Consider the following 22,054-nt stretch of genomic DNA (forward strand, 5'->3'; position numbering starts at 1 on the left):
TGAATAAATAAATTATGATAGAATTACCCATTTATGTTTGAAAAATTGCTAGACAAGCTGCTTGTTGATCATGAAGACCTAATAGACAACATAATTCGAATGGGGACTACTCCGAAGCAAACCACTTGAGAACCCAATTCCATTTTGCAACCAGCCATGTTTGCTTGAAAAACTTGAATTTTACTTTAACTCCGCAGCAGTACTATCTAGAGGTACCCAAAATTCATTTCAATCCAGCAAGTCATATCTAAGTATCTTCTCTTACTTTAACCGGAATGAAACAAGCCACATGAAACTCATTAAATTTGCAATTATGAAAATATGCTATCAACCAAATAAATCATGAGTCTCATCTACTAATAATAACACATATGTATTAAGGCTTTGAGTTCATTACAAATGTATAGAATCAGCTATATACCATAGGTCACTACTCTGCCCCTTCACTGTAAACCAGACTGAGACCTAACTGTAGAACCAAACTGCTAAATCAAAATCCCTAAAGGGCAGAACTGTACCAGAGAGAAACCGTATACTACAGATAATATGAATCTTAAAAGCTTTAAGACCAAGGAAAGGATACCAAAATTCCTTATTAGAGATACAACGTTGGACCAAAACTAGACTATCAAAACATAATGAAGCAGGCAGATGCAGACATCAAAAACCAATGAAGTCCTACTAGCATTTAGGAGCTCCTTATTTCTTCCAGAACACCATTATGACTTCTGCGATGTCATTAGGGTTTTCCGACTTGAAACAAGGAGGGAATTCCAGGGTGCACTTCTCCCTACTAGATTTCTCAAGATTGGGAGTACAAAAGTCCAGAGCCTCCAAGTTACTAAAACCGACCCTCGGGTGAATGTATGCATTAAACAAACTGAGATTATTGTTGAGCCATTCTGTGCCATTATCCATCCTAATTTTTCTTCACCTAAGCAGGAAATGATAACAGGATTCCATCTTTGGCCATACCTTATTAAAGGCAACCTGGTCCCTTACTACCAATGTCGACCACCTCAGAATTTTTGCCACAATAAGGCTCACCGGAGGGTGCTTCATGTACATTTCAGGCAGGGCCACTCTAGCCATCTCATCCAGGCTCATAACCGCTTCAATTAAGCCATGACACCAAATAGGATGAAATAAGTTCAAGCACAATCTCACTATGCCCCATTTATTAATCCTTGCTCTTTCCATACACCCTATGAAGGTCCCTATTATGTTGTTAGTCCTCTAGGTGAAATCATATTCAAAGCAACCCTCTCTAATAGCCCTGCTTACTGCAATACGCGTCATCCCATCAATTGGCCTCAGCACCCTATTCCATTGTTCTAGTTTGATACTGCCTCGGAAGGCCATGGTGCGGACTTGTGATGTGTGGAAGACACATATGAAAGTTTCCATCTTACAGTTTGCAAATCAATGACACAGACCAGGCACGACCTACACAAAAGGAATAAAGACAAAACTCCCCAAAGACTCTAGAATCACCTCAATTCTTCTTTCAAAATCTTAGTGGCTTGACGTCACATAAGTATAATCATGCTACAGACTACCCTTCAATGGGAACCAAAGCAAAAAGGAGACATTAAATAGATCGCACTTCGGCTAGTTAATGATGATAGACTGAGCTGAATAATAAGCAAAACATGCATCATAAATGCGGAATCATATTGACAAATCCCTAAATATATATTAGGATGAAAAATCATGGGTTAAGTAAAATAAAGATGAGCTTGCTAGCCTTACTAACTTACCATCATTGGAGACCTTAAATACTGATATGTTATACTACTCTTCCCTATACTAAGTTCTAGGATAAAGGCTTTATCATTCACTATTATAAATGACAGTTACATTAATCTAAAAGAACACTCCTAATAGGAAAAAAGAAAAAATTAAAATAATAATTGAAATTGAAGGTTATAACCTATCATTGATAGCCAAAGAGTTCACACCATCAGCTCCCTCATTTGCAAGGTGATCTGCCTTCTAATTACCTTTTCGATAAATATGACATATCCGAATATCTGCAAATCGATCTAGGAGCCCAAGAACTTCTTCTAGCTTAGAATTAAGAACCCAGTTGGGGGTTGCTTGATTCCTTATCACATTTAAGACAATTTGCGAGTCACCTTCAATGATGATATTTGAAAATCCTAACTTTTGACAAAGTTGCAGCCCTTTTTCTAAAACTTCAAGTTTTGCCAAGTTATTGGAAGTCGGATTAATAGACATGGCTTTTTTAGCAATCCATTTACCTGAATCATCATTAATAATACAACAAATACTTGCTGTTCCTAGGTTGCCTCTAGCTGCCCCATCAAAACTAAGTTTTACCCATCCCTTCGGAGGGGAGAACCATTTCCAATTTTCCCTAGCCTCCTTGCTTTTCTTAACATAGACTAGTGGTGGATTAATCAAATTCAGCCATTTCTTTTTCATAAGACCATCCCAGATAGAAAAGGAGCCCTCTTCTTTCCTAGACTTCCTCAGATGAGAGTTAGTTGTTTCAACTATACTGGCTTCTATTTTTAAAATTAACTCTTCAAGCTTTAACTCTGAATCACAGAAAATTCTTCTATTCCTTTCTTTCCAAACTTCCCATACCAGAATAGAAGGACAAATAATCTAGAGTTTACTGTAAATGCCTTTATAGGGGTTGACAGGCCATCCTTTGAGGAGATCAATAAATGAATTAGGTAGTGGAGAAGGCCACTCTAACATGTGCCTGAGCCAATCCCAACAAACTTGGGAATATGAACAATTGAATAATAGATGGTCAGTGTCCCCGCTACTTTGTTTACACAAAACACACCTAGAAGGACCTTCATAGCCTAATTTACGAAATCTATCTGTGGATAGAATCCTATCTTGGAATGCCAGCCATAAGGAAAATCTTGCCTTTGGCAAACAGGCAGGGTCCCAATAGAGATTAAGTCGATGTCGCCCAAATGAGTTTGTCATTTCTCTCAAACTACTTGGCATTTCTAACTTGTATAGTTTCTTCGTATGTTATAACTGCAATTGGGTCCAATTCTATGCCCTTTAGCAATCTCCATATCCATCTAGAAGTTCCTTCCATTGTGATCTCGGTCTTGTAATCACTAACTTTACTTCCCCATAGATTGATTAATTTCTCTTTGAGATCTACGGGGATGAGGCTCTTGTCTATCGAGGGATGTCCATCCCAAGAATCCTCCTAGAATAGGGCGTCATTTCCCTTACCGATATCCCAAGTTAGATATTTGTTGATAAGATGATGACACTTTATCATAAAATTCCAACTTTCTGACCCTTTAGGAAGGGTCTTCATTCTAAAAATTGATAGAGGATCATCCGCATTAAGATACTTATTATACATAATCTTTGCCCACTTACGTTCTCTCTCCTTATAGAGATGCCAAATTAATTTAGCCCCTAATGCTTCATTTTGCCATTGCAAATTCTTAATCCCTAAGCTGCCCATATCCTTAGGTTTGCATATATTATCCCATTTAATAAGAGCTAGTTTTTTGTGTTCCTCATAATCATTCTAGAGAAAATTTCTGAGTTTAGCCTCAAATTTATGAAGGTGTGAGGATAATGGTAAACAGGAAAGAGGGTAAGTTGGAATAGTTGACAAAACAAAGCTTATCTTAATGGTCTTACCCACTTTTGAGAGCCATTTGTCTTTCCAATTACCAATCCTAGCATCCAGTTTTTCGAACGTGCTATCCCATACCTTACAGGATTTCACACCTTTCTCTAGCTCAATGCCTAGGTACTTGCATGGAAACAAACCTTTCTTGTATCCCATGATGTGACAAATCTGATTTTCTATTTTTGGGTCTGTATTCAAAAAATAAATCTCCGATTTCAACTCATTAACTTTTTGCACGGATGCTTTCATGTATAGCTCTATAATGGATTTTAACGCAACTACCTCTTTTACTGTACTATTGCTAGGCAGAATCATATCATCTGCGTATTGTTGATGAGTGATATTTGCGATATTCCTAGTGGCAATAATGCCTCTAATCTTCTGTTTATTATAAGCCTCAATGAGAGCTCTCCTAAATGCTTCAGCCATAATTATATAGATGGAAGGAGATAAAGGATCTCCTTGTCTGATACCTCCCGAAGTTTCAAAAAAACCTTCAAGGGTCCCATTAATAAGCACTAAAGTTTTAGTAGATGATATGCATTTAAAAATAAGGTTGATCCATTGTTTAGAAAAATCGAAAGCTTCTAGGGAATTACAAAGAAAATGCCAATCAACCTTATCATAGGGTTTTTGAATGTCAAGCTTCATGAACATACATGTCTCTTTATTCTTGCAAGCTGAATGGATAGTTTCTTGGATGGCGAGGATTCCATCAAGAATGGATCTTCCTAGAACAAAGCCTGTTTATTCCTCAGAAATAATTTTTGGAAGGATACTCTTTAATCTATTTGCTAATATCTTGGAAATTTTTTTATAAATAGTGTTACAAAGCACAATTGGTCTAAAATCTCTAGGACTCTCAGACTCTGCTTTTTTGGGGATTAGAGTGAGAAAGGCAAAGTTGATTTCTAATAACAGAGCTCCACCATTCCTTGATGCTTCAATAGCTTTCCAGAAGTCTAGACCAATGACTTCCCAACATTTCTGGAAAAAGAAGGCTTGAAAACCATCTGGACCGGGAGATTTATCCGGATTCATATGAAAAACCACTAATTTAACTTCTTCTAATGAGATAGGTTTACTTAGAACTTTATTATCTTCCTTTGTGACAATTTTGGGGATAACTTTGAGCAGCTTTGTTTGAGCTTCTCTATTTGACCCCTCAAAATTGTTTAATGTTTTATAGAAGTGATACACAAAAATTTCTGCAATTTCGTTCAGATCTTCAATAGAGATACCTATATGATTTTTAATGCTTGATATCTTACTCTTAGCTCTGTTATAGAGGGTAGAATTGTGGAAAATTTTTGTGTTTTGATCCCCCTCCTCTAACCATCTCTCCTGAGATTTTGTCTTCAGAAAGTTTCTTATTTGGATAAAATATCCTCTTGTTTAGTGAGTAATTCTTTTTCTAATAAGTAGCTATCATTATTCATGCCATTTTTAATTACTTCAAAATTTAATTCCCTTAATCTTTCTTCAATATCAATTTTCTCTTTAAAAATGTTATTAAAATGTTCTTTATTCCACTTTAGAATCTTCTCCTTAAGCATCTTCATTTTGGAGACAAAAATAAACATCTTAGATCCTTCGAAATTACCTTGTGACCACCATTCTTTAATATTTCCCAAAAAGCTGAGATCTAAAAACCACATTTTCTCACATTTAAACGGGTTCCTTGCAGGTTTATGGGGCTCCGAAAATTCTAATCTAACTGGGTAATGATCAGACCCAACAATCGACAGAATGGAAGATTGGATATTCAAATTGTTTACATCCAAATCTCCTTTAATAAAAAACCTATGTAGTTTTTCAGCAATATAAGCAAAATCCTTCCGTCTATTATTCCATGTGAAATTCCCATTACTCAGTGGAATATCAATCAAGCTATGAACATCACACCATTCTTTAAAATCTTTAGATGCTAGAGATATTTGTTGAATACCACCTACTTTTTCATTTAAATTTAGAATAGTGTTAAAATCTCCTCCTACTAAGATTAGACTATCCTTTTAATTGTTCATAAACACGCTGATTTCTTCCCAAACTAATTTTTTCTCCAAATTACTTATAGGACCATAAATATTAATTAGAATAAACTTTAGATTGGATTTCAAACTTTGGACACGACCACTAATCCAATTATTATTTATGTTTAAAATATTTAACATTACCCTCCTAGGATTCCAAATGAATCCTATACCCCCTGATGCACCTAAAGACTCTTGGAAGGTAGAACTCCCAATACCTAATTTTTTATCTAATTTAATTCCTTCTAGCTTATTTAATTTTGTTTCTTGTAATAATATGATTTCAGATTCGAATGATTTTAGATTTAGTTTTAATAGTCTTTTCTTACTAAGAGCATTTAATCCCCTAGCATTCCATGTAGTAATCTTCGTGAGTCCTTAGGAAGGCACTTCCCCTTCCCGTTGTTCAATAACTGTTCTATCTTTTGCTGTTCTCTGTTATGACCATCCGCTTCCCTGAGTTCCTTCAAAGATTTTCTTCCTCTTTTACCTTTCACTTTACCACACTTAGGTGATTTTGAACCTTCCCGATTCATCTAAATCCCAAGCTGTTCCATGTTTTTTTCTGCATTTTGAGCAGCTATCAGCTTGGAGCTATCTTTCCCTCTTGTATCCTTGTTTTCCATTTCTCTTAAGATTTGATTTATTAAGCTTGATTGCTTTTCCATCACTGGATCTGAATATTTCTTGCTGACTTTTCCCAAAGCCTTATCCCTTTGCTCTGTATATGTTCCATTTCCATTCTCCTGGAATTAACTCTTAACTTTATCCTCGTTCTCAATGTTTAACAGGTCTCTTTTTAAATCTTCGCATGTATAATTGTCTCCTCCTAATTTGAGTACTCTCTGGATTAAGTCTTCTTTCTGAGCTTCAGTGCTTTTGTCTATCTTTTCAAAGCTAAACACTTGCATTAATTCCTCAGTTAATAGCTCAAGGCTATCTTCTTTAGATTTTGGTATGCTCATGTTCTCCAAATCTTCTTTCCATATATTATCCTTATTTGAGAAATCATGAAGTTCTTTTGAGAGAGAAGTATCTGCTCTTTTTAAATCACTATTCTTCTTCTTTTGAGTGTTGCCTGGGGTAAATGGTGAACTGATTGAAGCTGATGGAGTTTGCCAAATTTTGCATAACCTGTTAGGAGCCTCTTTGATGGGAGTTACTACTGCTTTATCCTTTATTATATGCTCATGACATTGTTCAGATTTAATCTCTTCCTCTGGGATTTTTGAATCCCCTTCTCCTACATTTAATTCAAATAAGAGTGAGTTCTCTGCATCCTCTAAACTGCCTTTTTCAATGTTGAGTGATGCCACTGTTTTCTATAATTCAGTGATATCCTTATCTTTGACTTCTTCACATATTAGATTTAAATTTTTATCCGCAATGTCTTTGTTGGAGTTTAGATTAAGTCCTTGATACTTAGTATCAATAAGACTATATTTTTCCTTCCCTATATCTTTGGATCTCGGCTATTTATCAGAGTGGTGTGAATTTGTGCTGATCTCACTGCCTTTACCTTATTTTGCTAACTTACTCTGTCCTTTATTGCTATTTGAAGCTCTTTGATTCTCTTTATAGGACCTCTGCTTTCCTATTGAATTGTCTGTTTGTTTACACCCTAGACTCGTCTTATTATCGGCCACAATAACTGACTTAAGATTTACTCTTACTACTGATACTAAATCCCCCTTCTCTTTTTTATCTAACCTTTTTGTGCATGTAGGATCTGAATGAATCTCAATCTTCTCTTGAAAATGTATAGGAGTCTTATGATCAGCATCCATTTGGCGTATCCTTTTTTTCCTAATTCTCATCATTGGCTACTTACTGTTGAAATCTAACATAAGTGGCAGTGTCTTGAATCTGATCTTTCTATTATCATATAATCTTATAATTTCTGATATTTTACCTTCAAAGGTATGCAAATTTAGATTATATGTTGCTCTGTTTGTAATTACTTTCTTTTGCATACAAGCAGAATGACTAATCTTAGTTTTGATGAGCATGCTCACATTGTTACAGTACTGATATGAGGAGTCTATGCCTATTAAGTCTCCCATTGCAGAGCCTAATTTTCTAAGAATCTCTAACTAAAGAAACTCTGGGGCAGAGACTGTATGCTAAACCATGTTGGTAACATGATATCTAAAACTTCTTCTCTACAATTCGGGAACCATTCTACAAATTTAATGGCGTGATCTTTGAAAAAACACTCAAAAGTAAAAATAAAATCTTTTTTAGCATATTCATCCATACAGTGCAGATAAAGAATTCTATCTGAAAAGTGAGAGATACTTACCTGCTCTTCGCAATTTTCCTCTAGCCAATTAGCGAGATTGAGTAAATCTTTCTTGGGACCATTCCAATAAGCAAAGACCCCAACCGTTTGACATTCATTCCATTTGTCTTTGCTTTCCTCATTGTTAATAATGATAGGATTTTCTCCAGAAAATGATGGAGCCAGACTGCCTAGCTGCCTACTGGGATTTGATGGACCATTAGAATTCTTAATCACAGATCTTCGATGGGGGGGATATATGATTTAGGAGAGGCACCTATAAATGGTGAATATGAAAGCCCTAATATATTGGATTGATCTAAAGGATAATGATATATTTGTTTATGAGACAGATCGAAGCTGTTTGATCGGGCATACTTAGTAGGATTAAAAACCCTAATCTGGTTATCTAGATTGTCAATGGTAAAGATAATCCGCTGAGATTTACAAAAACCTGTCAATTCAGAGGATCTGCAAGGAGATTCGAACTTGGAGCAGTTGAACATAAATGGATTGACCACCTGTCTTCTTGTTTCCTGTTTCGCTATCATGGCTTTATGGTGATTAAGGTCTCCCTAATTTTCTTTCTCCTCATATTTCTCCAAAATGGAGAATTTATTTGTAGTTTTGATTGCATATTCTGATCTTGCCGTTTCTTTTATGTTAGGAGGACACTATGGTCCACCCCGGGTCTTCGCATTTGCTCTAGGTCTACTGCCTGACAAAAGTTGCGAATGGGGGTTTTTAACCTTCTTTCTAAAATTGAATGTCTGACCTGATTTTTTCGCCTATCTAAAAGAGTTTGCCATTTTTCTCGATACCAAAAGTCAACTTTTTTGGACCAGTTAATTAATTAATTTAATTAGAAAATTAAATTAAAATTTTGGGACATGACAAAAGAGTACTATCGCCATGCTCATCAAACATAGGAGCACCCCAACTAGATGTAGCTAGCATTTGACGGATAGCATCATAATACTCAAGAGCTGAAGAAATGTCACTATCACTCACCTTTGGCTAACAAGTCACATGATGCCTCTGTAATCTATGACTCCTATTCAAGCTCTGTCTCACTAACTTCACTGAGATAGGAAACTGAATCGAACTCTCCACCACAAGATTGCTAATAATTGTGCTATCTTTCTCGCACAGTTCTGCATCCGACATACAACTACCATGTACCTCAACCAACTCCTCATCCAAAGAAATGGAATCCCTTGCCATATCAATCTCCTCCCATGTCTCAACTTCGGCCTCAATAGTAAGATCCTATAAGCATCAATCCTGGGACCCATCCAAAACCTCCTTGGAGTTATCACCTAATATCTAACAAGGGGTGTCATTCCTAGTACATCTCATAGCATCATCAAATGGATCATCCGATGTGTCTGTACTATCTGCATTGACATCTCCTGACAAAACCTCAACTGTGGATTCCTGACTCTGCACACATGACTCAACGTCAGGCTGCGAATCAGTAATACTAGAGCATAAACCCACATCTACTGACTCTGCTGAAATACCAACATCATCTACTGACTATATGTGCCTCGGTCCCACCTAAGGAAGCAATTGCCTCCTGCACTATAGCAACACCATGAGCTCTCACATACAAATCTCCAATAATAATCTTGTCCTCAACAGAGCCGAAAGTATCAGTGGTAACAACTGCATCAACTATTTCTACACTAATTGTAGCAGTAGCTCTAGGAGTCTCAACCCGTTGAAGCTCAGTGCCGCTATCCTTCGCTACCACTGACACAACCACATGTCCCTGTGAAATAAGTCCATCATCAACACTGCAGATAGGATTAGCAGGTGGCATACTAAATATAGGTACATCTGCATCATGGACACTTGTGTGGGAAAACTCAAGCGTCCTTCCCAACAACCTCAATGTCAGCCTTCTAAAGGTGAAAACTATATACTTCGTTACCCTTTCAATTGTCTTTGGATCTGACAAGCTCTCCATCAATCTCGATTGATGAAGCTTAAGTTTCTCCATACTCTCTTGCAAAGCATTCATTTTCATGCTAACTTCCTCATTACTCCACCGACTTCTAGAACTGTCAATCCTCCTATGTCTATCCATCGGTAGAAAATGCTAGAGAGCTGGTCACTCCAAATGTAACAACAAATTTGACAACAATTAGTATTTTCCTACCCCATAGGATGGCAAGAAACTCCTCTGATACCTTTGTAATAACCCCAACTAGTTATAACTTTGACAAATGCCAAATTATTTTATAATTCAGTTGTTTGACATTTTGTCAAACACTTTGCAAGCAAGCTCTGATACCAATGTAATAACGCCAACCGTTATAACTTCGTGAAACACCAAATCCTTCTCAAATTCAATTGTTTGACATTTTGTCAAACAGTTTGCAAGAAAGCTCTGATACCAATGTAATATCCCTTGCTCAAACTAACTAATTTTAGGTCAAAGAATATTGTTGAACACTTGTATGTTGCCTTTCTCTTTTCTGATTTTTTTTTGTTTCAGATTCTTTGATATGGTTTGAATGATGCCGAGAAATTCAGTATGTTTGCAAATGATATTACAATACCTCTTACAATGAACTAACATGAAAGTGTAGTTCTTTTTAGTATTTTCAATGCATATACATGGAAACTAGATATGGAATGCATACCTACAGCCAACTGACATTTTGACAAACAATTGGCATACAACTATTATGTTGATTATATCTGCTATTAGATGGACATTTCGTCAAACAAATGATATGCAACATATATCTCCTTTATTGAATTCATTCCCATGTACAATGTTGCTATGAATTTGCCAAGACAAATGGGCTTACAATAATGACTACAACAATGTCAAATCTGATTCTGAGTTATCACTTACAATAGCAAAATTATATGCCTAAGATTACAATGCTAACTGCTACTAGTTGCAAGAGGAACCTGATAATAATGATGCCTATGGATGGAGATGAAAGTTGCAGTCGGAATAAAGCTTAAACATCGTAGTGCGGGGACTATAGTGTGGCACTGTTCACGTGTACTGTAGCAGCCAGCAATAATTTATTTCTCCACTTAGCCTTCGGAGAATGAAAATCTAAGAACTCCATTGAGGGTCTAAAAGATGGGGACATTATAGTCCACCCTCCCTGAAATTTCTTTTTCTCAAGCAATCCAACAACACAATGAACTCCAACCTCCACCTGGATCCCAAATGAAGTAGTAGGTGATACCCCTGACAACATTTAAGCAACTGCAAACCACTATCATCATCAAGACCAACAACATAACCTGCAGTATAGCACTCAAAACCTGTCCTAATGATGTAGGAAAGAGAATATCACTGGAAGAAAACCCCACAAGAAATATCTTCATCTTGGTCCCCACCCATATAATATATACTAGACTGGAATCCTAATCAACAATCACTTGAAGAGACATAGCTACAGGAAAACCATATGCACTCATGCCAACTGTATCAACAATAGGTGTAGCCACATCAAAATTTGTGGACACAGGAACATTACCAACTGTCACAGCACAAAACTAAATCTTTACAGATGGTGAAAATTGAGCCCAACTCCACTCATGTGAGTGATCGACATCAACCTCAAACAACGGATTGTCATAAGAGAACATTGCATCCATGTCGAACATAGGATTGCCCATGAGGTGAACATCAAGACTTTGTTGATAGATAGTATAACATGACTCTGTCACTATATCACGCACCTCATTAACAATAACAAGTGTACTATCATCAGAGCACACATCTACAACCGCATGCATAAACCCCTCATTGGATGACTCAACTGATACAGAAGTGGTTGCTAATATGATAGCATCCTCGCATGCTCCTACTCCTACTATATAATATATACTAGACTGGAATCTTGATAACAATCCCTTGAAGAGATGTAGCTACAGGAGAACCATGTGGACTCATGCCAACTATATCAACAATAGGTGTAGCCACATCAAAATTTGTGGACACAAGAACATTACCAACTGTCACAACACAAAACTGAATCTTTATAGATGTTGAAAATTGAGCCCAACTCCAATCCGGTGAGTGATCAACATCAATCTCAAACAACGGATTGTCATAAGAGAATGTTGCATCCATGTCGAACATATTATTGTCCATGAAGTGAACATCAACACTTTGTTGATTGATAGTATAACATGACTCTATCACTATATCACTCACCTCATCAACAATAGCAAGTGTACTATCATTAGAGCACACATCTACAACCGCATGCATACTGCTAAACTCCTCGTTGGATGATTCAACCAACATAGAAGTGGTTGCTGATATAATAACATCCTCATTGGATGATTCAACCAACACATTAATTCTCATCACATTCCACCTCAATTGTGCCCAACTCATGCAGTTTTTCATAAGAAATGTCTTGCAAATTTGAAGCCACAACTGTATCATCACATCTTCCTCTTTGAGAAAGCAATATCATGCTCTACTCAAATCTCTAATTCAAAATCAGTTGGATCATCCATTTGTGATTTTAATTCATCTCATTCACTAGCACATCCAACTGTTTCACAATATCCTATATCTCAAAATCTCTATCCCTTTGCGGAGAAGTATGCCCTCTATAGGTATAATGAATACCAAACCTTCTATTACTATCCATAATGCTGAAAACCAAGTCCTCTACCTATGGGTCAAAAGAAAAGTGATGAGCTCTCCTCACAGTGTAATGCTGATTAAAACTCTCAATCTCATCATCATCAAACTGGGAATCAGAAGATGGCTCCACTCTTTGACTCTGAACTATTGATCGGGTAGAATCCTAGGCAACCCTCTCAACAAACTCAACCACCAAATCCCTATTGGGAAGCATTGTAGCCAAGGTCTCTACAATCTTCCTCACCAATCATCGTATAGCACGAGAGCCCCGAATGAGAGTACCGTTAAATGTACTATATGAAACCTTCCACAAATTCGAGCTTGCAAGCAAATACTCCATGAATGACTCAGTACAGTAGAAACTATATGTGGAAGCATCAATGTACTCCCTCGTAATCCATAATTGATCCCTTAGAAAATGTGACAATGCCAATTGTCCAATGCTACCTGCTGTATGAAAAGAAGAAATAGATTCACTTCCAATAGAAAGAAACAAATCACCATGAGAGTCTGTCTCCACTAATGCTCTCACCTCCTTTGTACATACTACACTCATTTCCTAAACGAATGTGTTTGCCACATCATCACGTCCTTCATCCTCTACCATAGAAGCAAACTCACCACCAACCATAGTATGTAACTAAACAGGGTCTCAGGCTGGTGTTGATTGTACTCGTTCTAACTCCACGAAAACCTTATTGAACTATGACTATGACTCTTGAAGAGCCAACTGAGTATACTGAAGAGAGTCCACAGTCACCTCAAGGTTCTGGGTGAGCTCAGCTACCTCCACCTTTTTCCCTAACAATGTCTCATAGCAGGTGCTACCCCACTCCAAAAGGTAATCCTTGTCAGTAACTAACTGAGAGTAACTATGCTTTAAGATCCTGACAACCTCTCGAAGCACATAAACCTCTACTAGAGAAAGAGTACTATTGTCATGCTCATCAAACATAGGAGCACCCCAACCAGAAGTAGCTTGCATTTGACGGATAGCACCATAATGCTCAAGAGCTGAAGAAATGTCACTATCACTCACCTTTAGCTAACAAGTCACATGATGCCTCTATAATCCATGACTCCTGTGCAAGCTCTTTGTCTCACTATTTTCATTGAGATAGGAAACCGAATCAGAACTCTCCACCACAAAGTTGCTAATGCGTGTGCTATCTTTGTCACACAATTCTGCATTCGACATACAACTACCATGTACCTTAACCAACTCCTCATCCAAAGAAATGGAATCCTTGCCATATCAATCTCTTCCCATGTCTTAGCTTTTTACCTCAATAGTAAGATCCTTTAAGTGTCGATCCTGGGACCCATCCAAAACCTCCTTGGAGTCATCACCCAATATCTGACAAGGGATGTCTTTCCCATTACATCTCATAGCATCATCAAATGGATCATCAGATGTGTCCATACTATCTGCATTGACATCTCTTGACAACGCCTCAACTGCGGATTCCTGACTCTACACATGACTCAACGTCAGGTTGCGAATCAATAATACTAGAGCATAAACCCACATCCACTAACTTTGCTAAAATACCAACATCACCAACATCATAGCTGGGTGACTCTATACATGCCTCAGTACCACCTAAGGAAGTAACTGTCTCTTGTACTATAGCAACACCATGAGATCTCACATACAAATCTCCAATAATAATCCTGTCCTCGAGAGAGCCGAAATTATTAGTGGTAACAACTGTATTAACTATCTCTGCACTAACTGTAGCAATATCTCTGGGACTCTCAACCGGCTGAAGCTCAGTGCTGCTATCCTCTGCTGCCACTGACACAACCACATGTCCCTATGAAATAAGTCCATCATCAACACTGCAAATAGGATTAGCGGGTGGCGTACTAAATATAGGTACATCTCCATCATGGACACCTATCGGGGAAAACTCAAGCTTCCTTCCTTGCAACCTCGATGTCAGCCTTTTAAAGGCAGAAACCATATACCTTGCTGCCCTTTCAATTGTCTCTGGATCCTACAAGCTCTCTGTCAATCTCTGTTGATGAAGCTTAAGTTTCTCCATACTCTCCTGCAAAGCGTTCATCTACACGCTAACTTCCTCATTACTCCACTGACTTCTAGAACTATCAGTCTTCCTATGCCTATCCATGACTAGAAAATGCTCGAGAGCAGGTCACTCCAAATGCAACAACAAATCTGACAATAATTAATATTTTCTTACCCCACAAGATGGCAGGAAACTGCTCTGATACCACTGTAATAACCCCAACCGGTTATAACTTTGACAAACACCAAATTCTTTTATAATTTAGTTGTTTGACATTTTGTCAAATATGTTGCAAGCAAGCTCTGATACCAATGTAATAACCCCAACTGGTTGTAACTTTGTGAAATACCAAATCCTTCTCAAATTCAATTGTTTGACATTTTGTCAAACACTTTGCAAGCAAGCTCTGATACCAATGTAATATCCCTTGCCCAAACTAATTGATTGTAGCTCAAGGAATATTGTCAAACACTTGTATGCTGCCTTCCTCTTTTCTGATTTTTTTGTGTTTCAAATTGTTTTATATAGTTTGAACAATGCTAAGAAATTCAGTATGTTCACAAATGATATTACAATACCTCTTACAATGAACTAACATGCAAGTGCAGTTCTTTTTAGTATTTTCAATGCGTATACATGGAAACTAGATATGGAATGCATACCTATAGCCAACTGACATTTTGACAAACAATTTGCATACAACTTATGCTGATCATATATGCTAATAGATGGACATTTCATCAAACAAATGGTATGCAACATATATCTCCTTTATTGAATTCATTCCCATGTACAATGTTGCTATGAATTTGTTAAGACAAATGGGCTTACAATAATGACTAAAACAATGCCAAATCTGATTCTGAATTATCACTTACAACAGCAAAATTATATGCCTAAGATTATAGTGCTAACTACTAATAGTTGCAAGAGGAACCTGATAATAGTGATGCCCAGGGATGGAGATGAAAGTTGCAATTGGAATCAAGCATAAACACTGTAGTGCGGGTACTGTAGTGCGGCCCTGTTCATGCATACTGTAGCAGCCAACAATAAATGTATTCTTCAATTTAAGCACAAATAGAACTCTAAAATGAAGCTCTGCTGAATGTCAAATTTAGTGGATATTTCACCACCTCAAATGGTTGCAACACTAAAGAATTGACGCTCTCCAATGGCTAACTGAAATCAGGAACCCTTAGTCTCTTCTCCCAAGTTCATATCAAATGCAATTGACAATAATTAGATGCCTACCAATAAAGCTCTTGCCTCTATTTATTCTTTTCCTTCACCCTTCTAAAAGGAAATAAAATATTATTTAATTGCACTCTCTAGAAGCTTCCCCCTTTCCAAGGCAATAATTAATTGTACTTCTAGAAAATGCGCTCTCTAGAAGCTTCCCCCTTTCCAATACAATAATTAGTTGTGCTTCTAGAAAATTAAATTAATTAAATATAAAGTCACCTTTAGATTTATTTATTGACTTTAATTTAGTTTTCTTTATTTCTCCACTTAGCCTTTGGAGAATGAAAAGCTAAGAACTCCATTGAGGGTCTAAAAAATGGGGACATTACATTTCCATAAAGATAATAAATGAAATATTTGAATCATGTGTTGGATGTTCTATGCTATCATTACTAATCTCTCTTATGTTAAATTGGTATTCCTTTTGTTTCATTGTGCTGATCATAATTTATTTATTAAAATGTTATTAGTTTGTGCAATTAATGTAATGAGAAGGCTTTGGTATCTCAATTTGAATTTGTTGAAGTACTCTATAACTTTGTAGGTTGAGATTCAACTTTCTCAGATCATTTTCATTGCATGTCTAAACATATTTGGTGATAAATCCCTTTGTAATTGTCATCACTTGTTAAATCCTATTTGGTATCATAGGTTTTCCAATAGGGTTTATGTTATTCATCTCTCTTTAGCCGTGCCTTGTATCCATTTTGTACTTTTTACTTAAAAGAACACAAAATTCTCAAATACCTCCATCATATGAGGGAGCTGCTCCTCTCAAACACTGAGGAAGATCATAAATGTTACAATAGTTTCTCCAACTATTGGCATAGTTGTCACTACTCCTTGGATAAATAGGGTTAATTTAAAACATGAATTCGTAGTACCAAATTTGTTTGCCAAGTAGAAAGCTCTTTTGTGGAAGCAAGAATGCTTAGAGTGAAAGGGTGTAAGCAGAGGTATAAGGTGATTATGTGTACTTCAGCCATAAGGATAATCTCTTTTTCATTTACAAGTATTATATGTTGATCCTCACTTACATTGTGATGAGTATTTTGCAAGTTGTTTTTTAATTTTGCATCATGGGATCTACTTTGTGTGAAGATGGTATTTCATCTTTATGCATTAAAATTGTCAACTTAAAAGAAACTAATCAAGTAGCATGTCATATCCCCTTACTGAAATATGATTAGATAATAAATAATAATAATAAATTAATAATATAGAATGAGAATACTAAAAATAAATAAATATTAGTTTAGTTAAACAAAAGGTCAAAAGGCATGAATGGAAAAGTTGTGTCCCTCAAATGAGAGATATAGAAGGAGAGATGAGAACTGCATTAAGGGAAAGGGGAAAGAGGAATAAATAGTGCAGCATAAGAATTAAGGAGGTATAAAGGGAAAGAAAAGGGAATAAAATAAGTGACTTTCAAAAGCTGAAGAGTTGTGACTCTTTAAAAAGGTTTTTAAATAAAGGATTGTAACTCTGCAGATAAGGGATGATTATGAAGGGTCATGACTCTTGCCAAAAGGCAGACATCATGAAGAGGTGTGACCTCTCCCTTACATGGGAAGATATAAAGGAGAACAATCAAATGGAATCGGGGGAAAAGTAATAGAGGAGATCTATAGAAGATTTAGAGAAAAAGTACAAGCAGAGATCTGCAATAAGAATTCGGAAGGAAAGAAGAAAATAAGATGAGGACATGCAAAGTATGTAAGGGTTATATGTGTTGAATCTTGTTGCTGCGATAGAGGTCTTGTTACCCTTGATGATTGTCGTGAGATTCTCTGATGATTTCTGTTTGCTTCCTATTCAAGGATAACTTTATATTCATTGTGCTGGTGTCCTCTCCATCTATATGCCGTACCCATGTCATGACAATTCTCCTTCTGCATTCTCCATTCTTTTCATTGTGCACTAATACAAACACAGTTGGAGGGACCTCAATGAGATCAATCCAAGCATGCAACACGAATAAACAAAGCGAAAAAAAGAAAGGAATAGAGAGAAATGTCAGATCCACCTTTATTCAATATGAAATCAAAATACAATCAGTTGGCAACACACATGCCTTCTTAAAGCTAGGCTACAACAGACCTGCTGTATGACTACTATGTTTATTTTCCTCAAGAGATCCATTGCATTATATGTATAGGCATTGCAACACACAGGTCAACCTTAAGACCATAACATTCCCCAAGAACATGAAATGCAATACAACAAATAGGTCCAGCCCTAAATCATAAGGAACTCACGGCATAAGCCATTTGATAGCTTGTAATTCTGGATTTAGCTCATGTGATCGAAGAACATAGTTACATGTGCCACCAAAGATTGCAAGCTGTAGATCTCTATCACAAATCCAAATTCCACAAGCAGGTCCAAGAACAAATAATAACATGCTTCCCAACAGAGAACAATTCATAACTCATGCAACGTAGTTCCAAATAAGCTGCAAACCTAGAGACATGATCCAAGATAGGTCCTGAATATACTCCGACCATCGCAATTCCCAACTCAATGATATGGAGAACCACTTGGTTGATCTCCCAGACTGTTCAGACTGGCAAACAGGCACAAACTAGAAACAAAATATTATTTTGGTTGATGCAAGATTGCTCTGAACCCAAGATGCTCCTGCATCATATGTTATGTTCCTTCCTATTGTCAAGCTAAGGAGATTGAAGACTTCTGCATATTCATTATCCTTGTTTGTGGATATGCTTATTTGGCATTGAGCACATGTTTTGTAATTGTCGGCAATGTGTTTTGGTATGCTATTCCTACTTGGCATCATATGTGTTGCTGACTATGAATACCATTGTGTTCTTATTGTGTTGGCTGTTTATTTCTGAAGACGTTCATTCTATTGCTCACATCGTTGAGACTCTTTATGGAGGCATCAGTTGTCATATTATTATGGATTGCACTCATTATGTCTCTTCAATTAATATTACCATGTCATGGTGTTTATTTTGTAACCGCCAACAATTTGTCTTTTGTGCAACTCTTCATTGTATGGTGTGACTTATCATTGTGCATGTTCATTTCTAGTGAGGATGATTTGAAGTTTACATGCAGATAGTATTCTATTCAGCTCAGTGTGTTTTGAAAAGAAAAGCTTGGTGATAGCCTACAATTAGAAATATATATAAGTTGTGTCATAATTTTTGTTATTGTGAAAAAATCTTACTATCTGGTCACAATCATGTTGCATTGTATGTGATACATATTATTTGCTTCAGGTTGGTACATCAGAGATTGTGAAATATCTGATAAAAGAGCTATCAAGCTTATTGATTGATCATTGTGAAGGCTTTAATCATAAGCAACAATTTTATAATTGGTTTGATAATCTGGTTCAAAAATATTAACAATATGCAGATTTGAAAACTAGGAAAGATAGGTTTAATAAGTGAGGGATATGTGAAGATTAAATAAGGAGTGAAAGGGGCAACAATTGTTATCAGACAGATGTATCTTTTCATATTCAAAGAATGTGACCGTTCATATGGGCATTGACTAATGAAAGGTTGTGAATCCCTCCAATCAAAGGTTCCATTTGAAGAAGGAATCGAAAAGGGGAGATTAATTGAAAGAATAATATATTATTGCCAAAGGCAACAATGAATAGTGGTATTAATGCATCAGAAGATATGTAAGTCCTGTAGTGAAATGAACCATGCTACATCATACAAAGGAACTAGATAAGGCCTATAGTGGAATGGGAATGTTCTACATCATACAAAGGCAATATATAAGGTCTATGGTGGAATGGGCATGGGTTGCATCATACAAAGACACTAAATAAGGTCTGCAGTGGAATGGGCATGGGTTACATCATACAAAGGACCTATTTATTGAGCATAGTCCATATGAGAGATGAAAAAAAAGTAATTGTCATTGGGTTATGGTGACACTTTACTAGGTATGTCTGCTCTTGGGTCTCCAATTAAGAGCATCCTATTGTAATCCTTCCACCAACACATAAGGGAGAGTTATTGTGATAGCTAAGGAAATGATCTTTGACCATATGAGGTGAGTAAGATAGAGTAATGAAGGGGAAAAGTGTAAGGGTTCCTCTAGGTACACCAACCCAATGAAGCATGGGGCCAAGGGGGATAGACTTTCTGCTCTTGGGCCTACTATAGAGACAGTGAGGCACCTTATTATGTCTTTCTTATCTCATTTCTCATTAGGGTTAAGATCATGGAAGCTACATGCTATTGCTTTCATAAACCTAAATATGCATGATATTGTTACCTAATCCCTAGGTCAGGATTGTATATCTCTAAAGCTTAAAGTAGATTATAATACGCTAGTAATATAATTAGTGTGTGTGTGTTTATATGTTTACTTGCCCCTTATTTGGTGATTGTGAGACCTAAATCAAGATTTACCTTCTTAAAAGACATTTTGAGTGGTAAAGTTATATCTCTAATCATCTTACATTTCTTATTTTAATGGAATTTATAATTCTAGGGAAAAAATTAGGACAATCCGAAAAGGGGGGCATTACAAGTGGGTGTGAGAGCATGTTCCTACCAGTCTGGGGGACATTACAATGAATTAATTGCCCCAAGAGATGAATCTGGTCCTCATTGGACATTCCTACCTCTTGTGTGTCAGTTAAATTATATATACACATTCATATGTATGCTTTGTGTTTTCATGCATATGCCTTGTGGCTGGATATATTCATGTGTCTACTTTGTGTATGGATTTTGTTTGCATATATCCACGTGTGTATTTCATGTTCTTATGTGTATGGTCCATGTTTAGTTCATAACTAATGTGTTTATCTAGAAAAACATCCTAGTTTATGATAGCTTGAGGGAAAACAATCTTGCAAAGGGCAGACTGTCACATCCTCTTCTTGAAATAGGATTAAATAATAAACAATAATAATCAAAAGAGTAATATTAAAAATAATTAAATATTAGTTAAGTTAAACAAAAGTTAAAAAGTTAGTGTCTCCCTCAAATGAGAGTATTAAATTGAGAGATCAGAACTTCATTTGAAGAAAACGGAAAACAGGGAGGAGTGGAGCATAAGAATTAAGGGAAAGGAAAGGCAAGAAAATATAAAAGTGACTTTCAAAAGGTGAAGGGTTGTGACTCTTTGAAGGGGTTGTAATAATGAAGGATTGTGACTCTTTGAAAGAGGGACGATTACGAAGGGCCACGACTCTTGCCAAAAGGCAACCATGATGAAGAGATGTGACCTCTCCTTCACATGGCAAGATATAAAGTAGAAGAAGAATCAAATGGAATGGGGGAAAAAGGAATTGAGAAGTTAAGAAGAGGATATGCAGATCTTAAATGGGATATCTGCAGATTTGACAAATAGTAAAGACATAATTAATAAGTGAGAGATAGGTGAAGATTAAATAAGAAGTGAAAGGGGCAATAGTTGTTGTCAAACAAGTGTATCTTTTCATAACCAAAGAGTTTGACCCTTTTACAAGGACATTAACAAATGAAGGGCATGACTCCCTCCACTCAAAGTAATCTTAAAGAGGAGAAGGTTCCATTTGAAGAACTCAAAAAGGTGAGATCTGTTGGGAGAATATATTATTCTCAAAGGCAACAACAAATAGTGGTATTAATACCTCATAAGCTAGGTAAGCCTTCATTGGAATGAACCATGCTATATCATACAAAGGCACTGGATAAGGCTTGCGATGGAATGGACATGGGCTACATCACACAAAGGCACTAGAGAAGGCCTATGGTGGAATGGGCATGAGTTACATTATACTAAGGCACATATGTGAAGGATAGTACATATAGTGGATGGAAGGTAATTGCAATAAGGGAGAATGGTGAGGCCTCACTAGGTATGCCAACCCAATAAAGCACAAGGCCAAGGCAAACAAATTATTCGCTCTTTGGGCCTAGAGTTGAGTGAAGGGTGCCATGTTGTATTCCTTCCACCACTGCATAGGGTAGAGTTATTATGACAGCTAAGGAAAGGACATTTTAACCTATGTTCCCTGGGGACGCATCCCCGGCCAAAAAACGTATGTTTCCGAGATGAGGACGTCCTAGGGATGGGAGAATGTTTAGGGGACGTCCCCTAGCCGTCCCTAAAATATGCAAATCACTAGGGGACGTCTTTGAAACTCGGTGACTTTTGGGAAAGAAAAGGGGGTTGTCTTGCCATCCTCGGTAC

General features: G+C 36.8%; 1 protein-coding gene across 1 annotated transcript in view; it reads left to right on the plus strand.

Annotated features, from left to right (window-relative positions):
• The window catches only part of LOC149561989 (uncharacterized), a 309,510-nt gene that overhangs the window by 282,118 nt on the left and 5,338 nt on the right, over positions 1-22,054 (plus strand). The window lies entirely within an intron of this gene.

Source organism: Cupressus sempervirens, chromosome 4 (genome assembly GCF_028749045.1).
Source record: "Cupressus sempervirens isolate cs-2001-9-10 chromosome 4, ASM2874904v1, whole genome shotgun sequence".
Classification (NCBI taxonomy): Eukaryota; Viridiplantae; Streptophyta; class Pinopsida; order Cupressales; family Cupressaceae; genus Cupressus; species Cupressus sempervirens.